Below are 14,039 nucleotides of genomic sequence, written 5' to 3' on the forward strand. Positions count from 1 at the left end.
TAATCTTCTTATATGCCCAAAGGTCACTGGATTTTTGTAGGGATATGAGTGAAATTAAGCCATGGATAGGAGGGTTGGTCCTAGCTTTCTACTATATACAGATCCTAAACCCATACTGTTTTAGCTACCTTAATCCTGTTCACAGTTAAGTTTCCTAAACTTATAATTTCAAGTCTTAAGTATGGTGAATTAATATGCTTGCATTTTCTTCTATGAAAACTGAAAATCCCTCTTAATTAGGTTAAATTTCCTCTGACTCCTTGTTTGCTACCCTGCTTAACTTGGGCATCAATATATGTTAGTCATTAAAAGCTACAGTTGAAAAACCATTTTGAGTATTGTATACAAATGGATTTTGGTTTTGCATGATTATTAGGTTCTTTGTTTTATAAAGATCTGTAAAATCGGGTAATTTTCTTACCAGGTTATAACAAAAAGCAGGTTTCAGACTTCATGAAATAAACATTAATAAATGTTATTAGTGTATAGATATAAAATGGTCATATATCCCATTTATATGTATGTAGACACAAAACAGTCATATAACTTGTTCTAAGCATGAACAGGTTGTATGATTCACAAAACAGGTTGTATGATTTTGGATGTGAGAGACCTATAACAATATTACAAAAAAGACTGGAAAACAGAGAAAAGATGGGGGAAAAGCCCACAGCTCTATTGCTATGTTAGTGCAGCAGATTTCAGTCTTTCTTCATCTTATCCCATTCACGTATAAAACCTGTCTTCTTTCCCTTTCTATAGTATATTGCTGAAATTCTATTAACACACACATTGAAAAAAGCCTGAGTGGTAAACCACATGCTGTCTGAGGGATGCCAAAGGGAAAGGATTGCCATGAGGGATTCTAACAGGGACTTAGGGAGGCTGCCTTTGCCAAAAGCACTGACTCTTCACTGGGCCTGTAGATGCTCAATGAACAAATGAAGGCAGAATAAGTTTTGGTATCTCTGCCTTCATTTTATATCTGTCTCTTCTGTGATCTTAAACTTTGAGTCAGATTGCTGCTCAGGTCTGCACAAATGTCTTGTCTCCCTTTAAGACCGATGGCACCAAGATAAGCATAACTAAGGTAGTTTATGATTTGTAGGGACATGCACCTGCCAGCTTTTATTACCCCTCCTCTTCTTGATCCCCAGGAGTATTGCCCACAAGTCTCTAGGCGCTGCCCTGCACCTTCTAGGGGCAGCAGAGCTCTGCAGGCTGATTACCCCATGATGAGACTACTGCTCCCTGAGCAGGAGTAATCATCTCATGGGAACCAAATTGCTCCCCATTCCAGGATCACAGGCTGATAGATAAACATCCCTCAGAGCAAATGGAGATTGTCCCCTGAGTGGCAGAAATTTCCTTGACTCTGATAACACGGGGTTACCAGAACTGAGATAATAGTCAACTAGACCACAGTTTGGCCCAGACTGTTTTAGTTTTTCGTATTTCCTGTCCCCTGCCCCAATTCTTCCTTTATTTAAACCTAAAACTCCTGTCTGTACCCTGAAAGAGAGGGCTGAAATACTTCATCTCACTTGTCTTCCCAATATGACCATATTGCTTGAAGTTCCTTTCCTACTTCTCATTTCTTTTTCTGTTTGGTTTTTGGGGCTAGTGGCTGGACCTGATTTGTTGAGACTTCTGGAGTTGGGCCTCTGCCTAGGTTCCTGCTAACAGGATTATCCCATGGGGTTTACTTGAGCCATGCTTTGAAATATAATTATGGGAAATGATGAGCCCTTAATTATTTTAGCAACAGCTGTCCTCCTCAGCTTTTGGTGAAGGGGGATTGAGGATGATGGGGGATGGTTAGGAGTGTCTTAGGACAGAACACTTTTCATACATTTTCACTTTATATGAGTACTGCTTCTTCTACTGATTACCTAACATTTTCTATTTATTTAGCTTTTTATTTAATTTAAGGACGTGTATTTTAAAAGGCAACTCTGTACCATTATTATGTGATTAAGAGAAGCTAACTGTAACAATCATAGTGAAAACAAAACAATGTAATTAACTTCTGGTTGGGTATGGATACTTGCTAGATGCTTTCAGCCAAATCTCTGCTTTTGGTTCAAATGGAAGATTAGCAAGGGTTGAAGATTTTATTAAAGGCAACCTGTTATTAAACAGAGACTTTATTTCAGTAGAACTGTTGGAACAAAATTCTTATATTGTATGTGTGGTAATTCAGTTTGAAAGTAATTTAGTATAAATGATGTGATCTTTGCCTCATTTTCTTCCTTAGGTGGTTAGGTATAATTTCAAATATCCTAATAAGGAATTAATGCCTTCAATATTGAATAATGTTGGATATTTAGTTTTTTGTTTGTTTGGTGCTGGGGACTGAACTCAGGGCCTCACGCATGCCAGGCAAAAACTCTACCACGGAGCCACATCCCTAGCCCAGCATTGAATATTTAAAACTGAAGATATAGAAATTGATTTTAGAAGATTTAATGAGCATAAGATATGTTAGGAATATATATATATATTTTAATGTATGAAATGAGTGCATGTTGTATGAATGAGCTATAAGCCTTAGAGTTGCCACTGTTGTAGAACAAGCGCTGACTTGTTCTATCATCAGATGTCTCTCCAGGAGCAAGTCTCCCATGTTAGATAATTGTAGGAAGTAACTGAGGAAGAAATTGGGACTTCCTTGAGTTGTAGAACAGTTTTGGTGCCTGCTGGATACTAAGTGTACCTTTGGCTGAATTTTGTCCATGATATGTGATGGGACCTGTTGCATGCTTGTGACCATAGGCTATATCAACTATAACTGACTTGATTGATGCTCACTAACAGACCCAGATCTCTTCTGAACAGGTCAGACAACAGTGCCTTTCTTCCTGTCTGATTCAGTGTAATTTAATGTTAGTCTGTTACCAAGCAACACATCCTGAATTTCAGAAAATATGGCCCTAGGGAAAGCTAAGATTACATAATTCTGGCTGGGTTTCTAAGAATCTAGGGTAGATGAGTATTTCACAAATAATCAGTACAGGAGGCCCAACTTTTCTTTTTCAAACTTTAATTTCCTATACATTGTGGATTGATGCTATGAATTACCAGAAAAAGAAAGTAAAAGCCACAATACAAAATATGGGCCCAGACTTTTATTGTTAGATTTCAATAAATAACAAGAATAAACATAATAGGAAAAAATTTAAAAAATTATAATTAGAGAAACTACATTCATGTTCCTTGAAAACTGTATGTATGTATAGGCAATTGATGTAGAGAACTGTCATGCATTCTTAATCTTGTTGTCCTAGAATTGTAACTAAAATAGTTTTAAGTGAAATAATTATATGTTTATATGCACACTTTGAACATATACTACCTATGTCCATATATAAAGATTTTAATGCTAGCAATGAGCTTACTTCCTATTTGTTAACAAAAATAATCTGGGTTAGACTGCTGTTAGTGCTGCTCACAGAACATAATGTTTACCTAACAGTGTTTCAGGATTTGTTTTAATAATACTCATAGTAGAGAACTCACTGTTGCAGAGGGATAACAGAAATGGAAGAAGTGATTTCTAAAGCAATTTCAATAGCTCAAGATATTCATTTGAAACTTTTATCCAATGCAAAGATTTTTTTTAACAATTAATCTTCCATTCTTTCTAAGTAACAATTTTAAACAATTTTATAGTAAATAACTTGTCTCTTGAAAAAATAAATGATTTCTGGGTTTTATATAGTTATATGTATTGAAGTATGTTCCAACTGCACATTATGGACATGTCACTCATGCTACCTGTGTTCCACCCCATGAGTTTGATAGTACCCTAACTGGTCTATGACCTGTTCAATGAGCCAAGTCCATGGATCACAGGCTTGGATGCCAGAGCAATGTCAAAATGCTAGAAAGCTTTCTAACTACTTGCCCTTTGTTTCTGTGCTTATTGTATAGATCAGTAGCAAACTATCTGCCACCAGGCATTGGTCTGTGGACCACTCTAAGCTGTACTGATGTGAATGATGCTTTTTACTCCATCTTTCCACATACAACTTTATCTAAATCATTCTCAATCATACCAGGAACTCAGAGTTTTACTTTTATAGCTTCTTACTATGTTCATTTTTCCTGCAGTTTAATTTTTCTTTGTTTAATTCTATACTTTATTTTTTCTTGCAGTACTGGTGATTAAACCCAGGGCCTTGCACATGCTAGGCAAGTACTGTACCATTGAGCTACACCCCCCAGCCCTTTTATTTTATTTTGAGACAGAGTCTTGCAGAGACTAGGCTGGTCTCAAATTTGTGATTCTCCTATTTTAGCCTCCCAAGTTGCTGGAATTATACCATACAAGACTTACATTATTTTCTAATAGTTTATAAGACTTTTTCTAACTAAGAATGTATGCTTTTTGAGGACAGGGTCTTAGCATTGTACTGCACATGTGGTGAAGGCTTATTGAATACTCTTTAGGTGTATCACTATAAAAGGTCAAACACCACTAGCAAGCACCCTTGTAGTAGATTTACATTTAAAGACAGCAAAATTTGCATACAAAATGTAAGACATAAAATGTACTATCATATCTTCAATTGTGCATTCCTAAAGCACACAGGAATTTTGGGGGCTTAAAGAATAAAGGTCAAGAATAATGGAGTAGATTGTTTTATAGCTTTTTATTTCCTTGGTTTAAAATATTTTGTTAATGGCATATTAAAAAGTAAAGCCATTTGAATGGTTAATTAGGAAGAAAAATCTTTGTGTCTGGCTAACTGATGTAAAATATTGAAGGAAGGTTGCACAGGGGTGATCCTTAAACTTCCTTGATTTGACTCATATAGTCTTTAATGTTTTACCTGAAGTAAATCCAGATTTGTAGCTTTTCTTTTCTTTCTTTCTTGTTTTTTTTCCCCCCACGTATCTTTGGTCAGCACAGGTGGAATAATAGTTGCTCACTGCCTGCTTCCAGGTCCCTACCATGCCATGCCCACTTTTCATGCAGGGTGTGTACACTGCTCTCCTCATTAATTTTCTTCTCCTGCATGGCCCCTGAAGCATTGGAGTTTGTGACATTTAGTACAGAGTAATGCATTAAAGTCTGTACTCCTCAGAATGTTCAGTGATCGGTGCCTGATGAGGATATTATCAGAAAGAGAATCCATTACCTGAAGGAGAGTCTATAAGGTTTCATCAAGAGGGATGTCATTACCCCTGGAGCCTGCTCCACCATCACATTTCTGCTCAGCACGCCAATCCTCTCCACTCCCTCTCTTCTGACCTCTCTAGAAGCCTCTTTGCTGTAGCCTTAGCTGTCCACCTGCTTCTCACAGATTTTCCCTTGGATTACAGTTTTCTCATGAAATACTAACTTTGTAATAATTCTGGTTGTGAATTTGTGTTTTTCTTCCTTGTTCTGGAATGTTCTTTTATAGTGCTGTTTGTCTCTTCAGAGATACCTACTTGTTGTGTGCTTACTTATTTAATACCAGAATGTAAGGTCTATGATAGCTCATCTTTGCTTTGTTCATTACTGAATTGTTGACTCCTACTTTTATGTCCTGGTACATGACAGGCGCTGACATTTTGCTGGATGAATGAAATGAAGTTATTGGTTCACTAGCCTTGAGGGTAAATTGTGGAATTAATTTGTACTGCTGCAGTGTGCAATACAGCGTTCAATCTTAATTTACAGTCCATTTCTGTTTTAATGATTCCAGAAAATGAATGGAAATACAAATTAATGTTTTCTTTCTTTTTATTTATTTTTATTCTGGTGCTGGGGATCAAACCCTGGACCTTGTTCCTGCTAAGTACATGCTGTACCACTGAGTTCTACCCCCAGCCTTGATGTTTTCTTAAGTTTATTGAATGACAATTTTAGTGTTTTGATTTTTATATTTAGTAATTTAATATTTCATAACTCTAAAAATAATTTATTTGCTGTGACTGTATCATTGACAGAATACAAAGCCTAATTTTTAGAGATTTTCAAGAGAGTAGGGGCAAAGTCCTCACAATTCTCTCTACTAAATTGCTGGTGGTTATAATTCTGAGGGGAAAAATAAGTCAGCATTAAATTAGTTTCATACTACTAATTAAAACTGCAGTGCTACACAATAATTAGAACTGCTTGTCCAAAAGCTCTTTTGGGTTTTTGATCACATCATGAAAAAAGTAGATGGTTAAGTTAAAAAAAAAAAAAAAGTGTGTGCATACACATGCACACACACACACACACACACACATTCTCTATATTTGTGGAAAATAGCTGTTAAAATGCTACTTAAAAAAATCAGTGTTTTTAGTGTTGAGGAATGGAAGGATTTTATTTTTTAAATTATGAAATACATGACTGGGATTGTAGGTCAGTGGTTGAGCGCTTGCCTTGCCTGTGTGAGGCACAGGGTTCCATCCTCAGCACCATATGAAAAAAATAAATAAATTATGAAATACAGTAATTAAGGGCATCTTCTGAAAGAAAATCCCATAATCCTATTGCAGCATCCCCCCCCTACATTTGAGCTGGAAGCTTATTTATATAATTAATGATTTATTTTTGTTCCTGAGTTTGGTAAAACTGTTTTTTTTAAACAGAATAATAGTTGTGGTTATTTGAAAGCTGAGGTGAAAATATTTATAACAAGAAATCCTGATGGAAATAATGTAGTTCTCTTCAGGAATGGGGGAGATGGAGGAGGAATGAGGCTGCTCATCCCCTACCAAGAGGCCTTTGGGGATGAAGGGAAAGATGCAGAAGGAAGAAGTTTGGGGAGAGATATTCTGGAAGGATCTGGGTGCACATCCTCACAAATATTAGTGGGAGGCTGGATAAAGGGATACAATCTGCTAAAGAACCAAAATACTGTTCTTTCTTTTTATACCCCCACCTACTCATCCTACACAGAACTCTCCCGTGCACATGGAAGCTTTTTATAGCCCAAGAACTTTGAAAGTCAAACCTTCCCTGCCCATCCCATGCAGTGAAAATCCAGTAGCTTTCTTCGGCCAACTCTTACATCGTGATCTTGAAGAAAATGTTTAGCAGTTTGTGTTTTAGTTATACCACAGGGAAGGGTGGAAATATTTAGCTTCTTTGTCTTGAGCATACCCAGAGATGGATGGCTGCAAGCTTCTGTATTTGACACAAGCTGGCTTATGAGCTGTTCTTCTCCTCTCCCCTCTGCAGTTTTAGTATAGGGGCAAAAAAAACAGGTTAGAAAAAGTAGGTCAAGAGAGTTAACTGAAGAAAAGTAAAGTAGCACATTTATGTCTCCTTCCATTTTTCAGAAAGCAGCGCTGTTTTAGGGGCAGTTTCAGAGGGATAAAAATATCTGTTTGTTTAAAGTAGTCCACTCCCCCACATACATAAATTGTACAAATGGCACAAGCAAGCAGCATTTAAAATACACTATCTTATTATAAAATTCCCCAGGATGCTTTAAAACAATGATCCAGGTTTCCAGCACTTATTGAGGTCAAAGAGGAATGTTAATGTCACAGGAGAAAAGTAGTTGGATAAATGCTTCAGTGGGCTGCTCTTAAACTTTTCTGACTGGTATAACAGGTTTTCCACAATGTGGCCAGGAGAACACTCCTCATAATATAATAATATAATTTAGAGTGAGTTAATTTGGAATCCAACATGTATTTTTCCCCCCAAATAATTAAAAATAATATTTTAATTCAGTGATAGAAATGCAGCTCTGGACTTGGAATCAGATTCAGATTCTTCTAAGTCAGTGTTTTTCAATCTCATCATTATTGGTATTTTGGATCAAATAATGATTTGCTGTAGTGTGATGTCCTCTGCATTTATTGTAAGATGTTTAACATCTTATCTGGCCTCCAGATACCAGATGACAGTTTCAGCTACCCCAGTCATGATAATCGAAAATGTCCCTTGGGGGTCAGTATTATTATTCCTGGTTGGGAACCACTGTGTGAGCACTAATCTAACATCCTGGTCATGTTACCCAGCACCTCTCAGCCTATTGGATACTACTTACCTTAAGAGAGATAACTGATGGTTTTGAATGTGCTTTGTTGCCTATCTGTCTGTATTTATACCTGTTGATACATGTGTGTATAGTTAATATAGACATAAACGGATCCCCTCTATTGAGGGGAGTACCAGGAATTGAACTCAGGGGCACTTGCCCACTGAGCCACATTCCCAGCCCTATTTTGTATTTTATTTAGAGAAAGGGTCTCACTAAGTGTCTTAGTGCCTTGCTTTTGCTGAAGCTGGCTTTGAACTCGTGATTCTGCTGTCTCAGCCTCACCAGCTGCTGGGATTCAGGTGTGTGCCACCAAGCTATCCTTTTATTCTAATATTCCACTAAAATTTCCAGATGCCATTTCAATATTCCATTTATTTCTGGAATAAAACATGTGATGATATATTGTTCTTCAAAATCTTTTCCATATTGATTTTCTGATATTATATTTTAGATTTTTTCCTACCTGGGCTCTTATACCTGAGCTTGCCTGTAACACAGTTTCTCAAAAATATGGTCCATGTGCCAGCTCTGGGTACTGGCAGAATGTGAGCTACCCTTAGGTATGTGCACATAAACATTGAGAAAATTATATTTAGGCATGCAATTAGCTTAATTACTTTGACAAGCGATTCTGGTTTTCCATTCATGGTAGTGATATCAATTTATTTTTTAGAATAGAGAACTTATATAGACATTGAATAATAATTGGATATACTGTATATAGGTGGTATCTGGAAATGTCAAAAATCCTGAAAGTGGTTCCCAAATGACAGAGGCTTGGGGACCACTGGTCTATAAAATAAGGGTGGGGGGAGTGTGCATGTGGAAAGTGGGGGATATGTATGCACACGTGTGCACATGTGACAGGGAAAGGCATGGGGCTGGGAAGGAGAACCTTATGGCAATCTTTTTATGGTTTGTTTTGCAGATTCTGTGTGCCTCATAAATGTTCAGAAGCTTTCCATATAGGGGTTATTTGTTCTTCAAAGGGTTGATGGAATTCATCTGTAAAGCCATCTGGATCCCTGCCCCCCACCTTTTTTAGATTTTCTTTTTTAAAAATAACTTTTCTATTTTACCCCAAAGTTATTGGTCTATGCAGTATTTTCACCTCTTTTTTGACTTGGAATGCTTCTTTTAAAACACACATTAGATCATATCATATCCTCTTGTGTCCCTCCTCACTGAACTTGAACATTTCCTTTCCCCTTGACACACCTGTCTCCATTCTTCTCTGAACACTGTGTTGGAAGAAGCACCCCATTTTCTTTGTCTGCCCCCTTAACCATCTCCACTTTTCTTCATAGCACATATCACCAGATGATACATTATATATACATATATTTATATTTCTACCACATTACTCTATTACCAAAGGAAACCTCCACAATGGGAGGGACTTTATCTGTTTTATTGGCTGTGATAACCCCAGTACTTGGTTTGTAGAAGGTCCTCAGTACACATTTGTTGAATGAATCAATGCATATATATTCCCATAAATTCATCCATTTGGGTTAAAGTTCCAAATATCTTGGTACAAATCTGTACTGTTCTCTTAATATTAAGTTAACAATTAAATCTCCTATTTTAAATGTTGCTTATATTTGTGTTTATCCTCTTCCAAAAAAAGTAGACTAGCTTGTGATTTGCCTTATTTATTGGTTTTCAAAGTATCATCTTTTGATTTATTAATCAAGTCTAGTTTCTTTGTTTTTTTTTCTTTCATTGCTGGTTTTGTCTTCATTAATTTTTTCTGCTATCTTGGTTTTTAAGAATTATTTTTAATGTTCTTATTAAACAATACATATATCAATGAGTATGCTTATTGATAAATATTTTATTATTGTTATTTTGGGTTGGTTTTTAAAAGCTGATCCTTCCAGAGTAGAGGCATCCGTGACTGTTTTGACAATGGAAGTCCCAGGATGGGTGGCTTTGCAGTGGAGGTCGCATGAAGATCAGAGCAAAGCCTTTGGTGGGAAAAGGACTTAATTTTTAAAAATATAATTTAATATGTTTGAAATTTTTGTGTTTGTGTTTTTGTCCCTCTGAGATGGGCTGAACTGGCTCTGTGCAGGGTCTTAAGGGATACCAGAACCTTCCACCTTTTTGTTTCTTCCACCTGATTTTTCTGGGCTGTGAACTCTGCTATGACAGGTGGACACCACTTCCTGCAACACGAGAGCACTGGGCCTCTCCCTGGCATTCCCACTGTTGCTGTTGGTCATCTAAGTGGAGGAACAGGAGGGTGGGGGTGGAGTGGGGATCACCTGGTGGCATCAGAATAGTGTGCTTCTTCCCCTCTCTCCTGGCTCCTCTTTTCCACTTTACTCTCAATGCTTGACTGATATTGAAAAATTGATTCTGTAACAAATGTTCTGAACACACTTCTGTTCTTAGAGTTGGGCAAGAGGCTCTTCCGTCTTCTTTTGTCTTATTTTGCTTAAGGCAAGAAAGAAAGGCATGTATCCATCTGGAAGCTGCATTCTCTTTTCTAGAACACCTTCCAAGTATTCTGGGTACATAATTTCCCTGATGAACTTGCTGAGGTCACTTTGTGGGGGTTCCTATTGAGGACAGACTGGGAAGCCAATTGCCTATCACTAGGCCCCAGGAGTATCCAAGGAGCATCTTTTTTGCAGAATGCATCAGTGGATCTCAATGAGCTGGCTTCAGGGCCCACAGATATTAAGGGGTGAAGCCCCTTGTGCTGCTGTTTGGGGATGCAAAGAGAAGGGTACCTTGAACCTCTGCCACCCTTGTGTTTTGGCTAGAATTCTCAGTTCTAACCTGGCCTTTCAAGCTATTATGTAGCTCAATAGAGTACATTCATTAGTTTCATTTATAGTCCCTATTTAGACATGATTATAAACCTCCATTTGTACTCTGGCCCTGAACTTTGCAAGTGCTAGGTAGGGGTGGGCCTGCTGAGAACCTTGTCACATTCCCATGCTTTCCTGCCTGTTGGCATTGGGAGAAGCCAGGCTCCGTGAAGAGCATGCCCTTCCCCCAGTACAGAAGCCCGTGGGGCAGGGACTGGTTCTGCTTTTGCTCGCCATTGTTCCTTAGAACAATGCCAGGCATAAATTGCTGAAGGAAAGAAGGAAAAGTCATGAGATCTGAGCAGTTGTAGAAGGGAGGGAATTATCCAGAAGTATACGGAAGAAAAGGGAAGTACCTTTTTCTTACACCATTGGGCTGTGATTACGTGCAATAGGTTGAAGGGTCAGTGTTCCAAGATGCTGTTCAGTGTTCAGTTCCTTCTTGGATCACATGAAGTTTGATTTTTTTTTTTTTTTTTCGTGTGTGCATTTATTTAGGGACCCTTAGGGGAATCTGACAGTGTATTCTGGTCTGACTTTGTATTGGTAGCATATTTTCTTTTTGAGGGAAGGGAACTCCATGATAATTTTCTAATTTGAATTTTCACTACAAATATCCATTATAGGATGATATGTAGTTTATTTAGTTTGGAGGAAGCAAATAAACAAATCAAACAAGGAAACAAACCGAACTCCAGACTACCAATGTTGGTTAAGGGAAGGCAATTAAATAAGAAATACATTGTAAAACAAAGAAACCTATTGTGATTGTTATTGATAACTGAATATTTTAAAGCAAAATGAGTACATTATATTTTCTGACAATCTTTTTTCATATATATATAACCAGCACAATTTTGAAAGCATTTTGAAAATAAAACTGTGAGCTAGAGTCAAGGAAAGTCAAGATTTTCAAAGAACTCTTAATGTGACTTGAATGTTAAGTTTGCAATCTAAAGCCTTTCCAGGCTTTGAGGGGAATGTACTAGAGGATAATGTGAAATGGGATTCATCTTGTGTTTTGGTTCCTTTTTGGGGAATGTACAGTGACTTGAGATTTATTAAATTGTTCTAAAATGTTTTTGTTTCTGGCTTTGAAAAATCATACAACAAAGTCTATCAAATGCTCAAGAGAAGTATAAATGTTCTTATTTCCAAATCAGATCATATTAGTTTCCTTTTACATTTAATTAGAAGTAAACCCAAGTCATTTTGAAAGGAAAGCATGGAAACCAGAGATGGGCTAGCGAGAAATGAAAGATGGAGACTAGGCAGAGATACATGTGAGAGTTTATTTGTCAGAGCTGACAAATAAAGGCCATCTCTCCATAGATGGAGAGAGGCAAAACAGACTGGGGGTTTGGGACTTTTATGGGGCAGGCTCAGGGATTAGAGCCAGGTGGGTCCTAATATGGTTAAGGGTTGGGTTGGTTATCAGGGAGTGGTGAGCCTTTCTCAGAAAAGGTCTTGGGCGGGAAAGTGAGATTTTTTTTTTTTTTTTTTTTTTGTAAAATGGCTTGGTTGCCACTTAAGATGGCTTTCTAGATGCTAAGCAAGAACCTTACAATTTAATGTCTGGATAGATTGTAGTATCTGTGGGTTTAGATTTTTGAGAGTCTTCCACATTTTAAAGCAGCATCTTAAAAAAAATAAAAAGCAGAAGAAACTCTGTGCTTTCATAATACAAAACATGAAAAACTTGGGCTTGTGATACAAATTTGAGAATTGGTAGCCGTTCCTATGACAAAATGTCTTTTTTTGCAGTTAGTTTCCATAATTGTAGCATCACCTCCAGCTGTTTCTTTAAATCTATGCAAGGAGAGTTGCCCTTTTGAAAGAAAACAGACCTTTAAAATATTAGTTACCTTTTATAATATGATTTTAAAAATTATTAGGATATTTAGGGTTTTCATAAAAAAGACAGACTTTAAATGTGTTTCTCCTATTACTACTAGATTACTGTTGATCACATGAAAATCCTTGTTATTATACTTTAAATTTTTGAAAAGATCACCTCCTGAACAAGAGTAAAGTAGATAGTGTCATTATACTGTTATTTATACTCATTTTATCTTTCTTCTTTATCCTACTCTATCTTTTATGTTTCATCCAGAAAAAATCTTTGATTTTGGAAATGATTTAACTCAGCCAATTAGGGCAGGAAAACAAGGATGTTCTCCCTGTTGGAACCTTGTCTGCCATCTGTGGGCCTTGTGTCCCTCCAATGAAGCCAGCTTTGACCTTGGTTTCTGCTGTGTTGAATCCTGGGTAGGTTTCTGACTTTGTTTACAGAGACTGGAGCAGAGGACTAAAAGGAGAAGTAGCAGAGGAATGTGGATAAGGCTTGGCCAGTTACATTATAGCAGTCTGTAAAATGTTTTTGGAATTTTACTGTTCTGTGAAACCTGAAAATCTTCCATTCAATCTTATAGTGTGATTTAACATGCAATTAATATGTTAACATTTGGTCTCTCCCTGCAGCAATGGGAATTGTTTCTGTGCTCAGATCCTTTAATGGTGAAAGCCTTTATGTACCATTGGCTATAAGTATGACCAATCTACTGTTGGTGCCTGTGTTGCTTTGAAGTCATGGGACTGGGAACTGAGCCTGGATTTCCCCTGAAAGTTGATATGCAAAGTGTTGGATCTTAGTTTAAGAAACAAAAACAAAACAAAACAAAATTTGGGGAACCTTCTGGCATTGTCTAGAGTCCCTTTTCCATGTGCTCACTCCTTTGATTCTCAGGAGTTGGAGTTAGAGGTATGTAGTATGATTCATTCAGAAATATTAGTGATGAACAAGGGGTTTACATAATCTTCCATCTTTTTTCTCTCAAGGAGGGACATTTTGGGGGTGCTTGAGACTAAAACAAAGTATGTTGTACAACTTTAAGTAAAATGGAATCCAAGACTCATTCCATCTGCTTTTCTATAAAAGAGTAGAAATGTAAACCCCCATGGGAGCTTCCTTATAACAAACTCAGGTTTGTTATAAGACAAAATAAATAAAACCCTTAAGGAAAGAACTTTCTAGAAGAACTGGAATTCTTTTATGAGGGGCTAGGGGTTTTAGTTAACATGAATATTTAGATATTTAGTGTAAAAATACTTTTTCAGTTAATTTTTGTCCTTTTTTTTTTTAAAAAAATGCATGCACTTTAGTATTTTTCAAGCTTGAGAGTGAGAAAGAAAATTTTCTGAAAATTTAAAGAATGAAGGACCCTAAGTTAGCCTTTGA

Source organism: Callospermophilus lateralis, chromosome 9 (genome assembly GCF_048772815.1).
Source record: "Callospermophilus lateralis isolate mCalLat2 chromosome 9, mCalLat2.hap1, whole genome shotgun sequence".
NCBI classification, from domain to species: Eukaryota; Metazoa; Chordata; class Mammalia; order Rodentia; family Sciuridae; genus Callospermophilus; species Callospermophilus lateralis.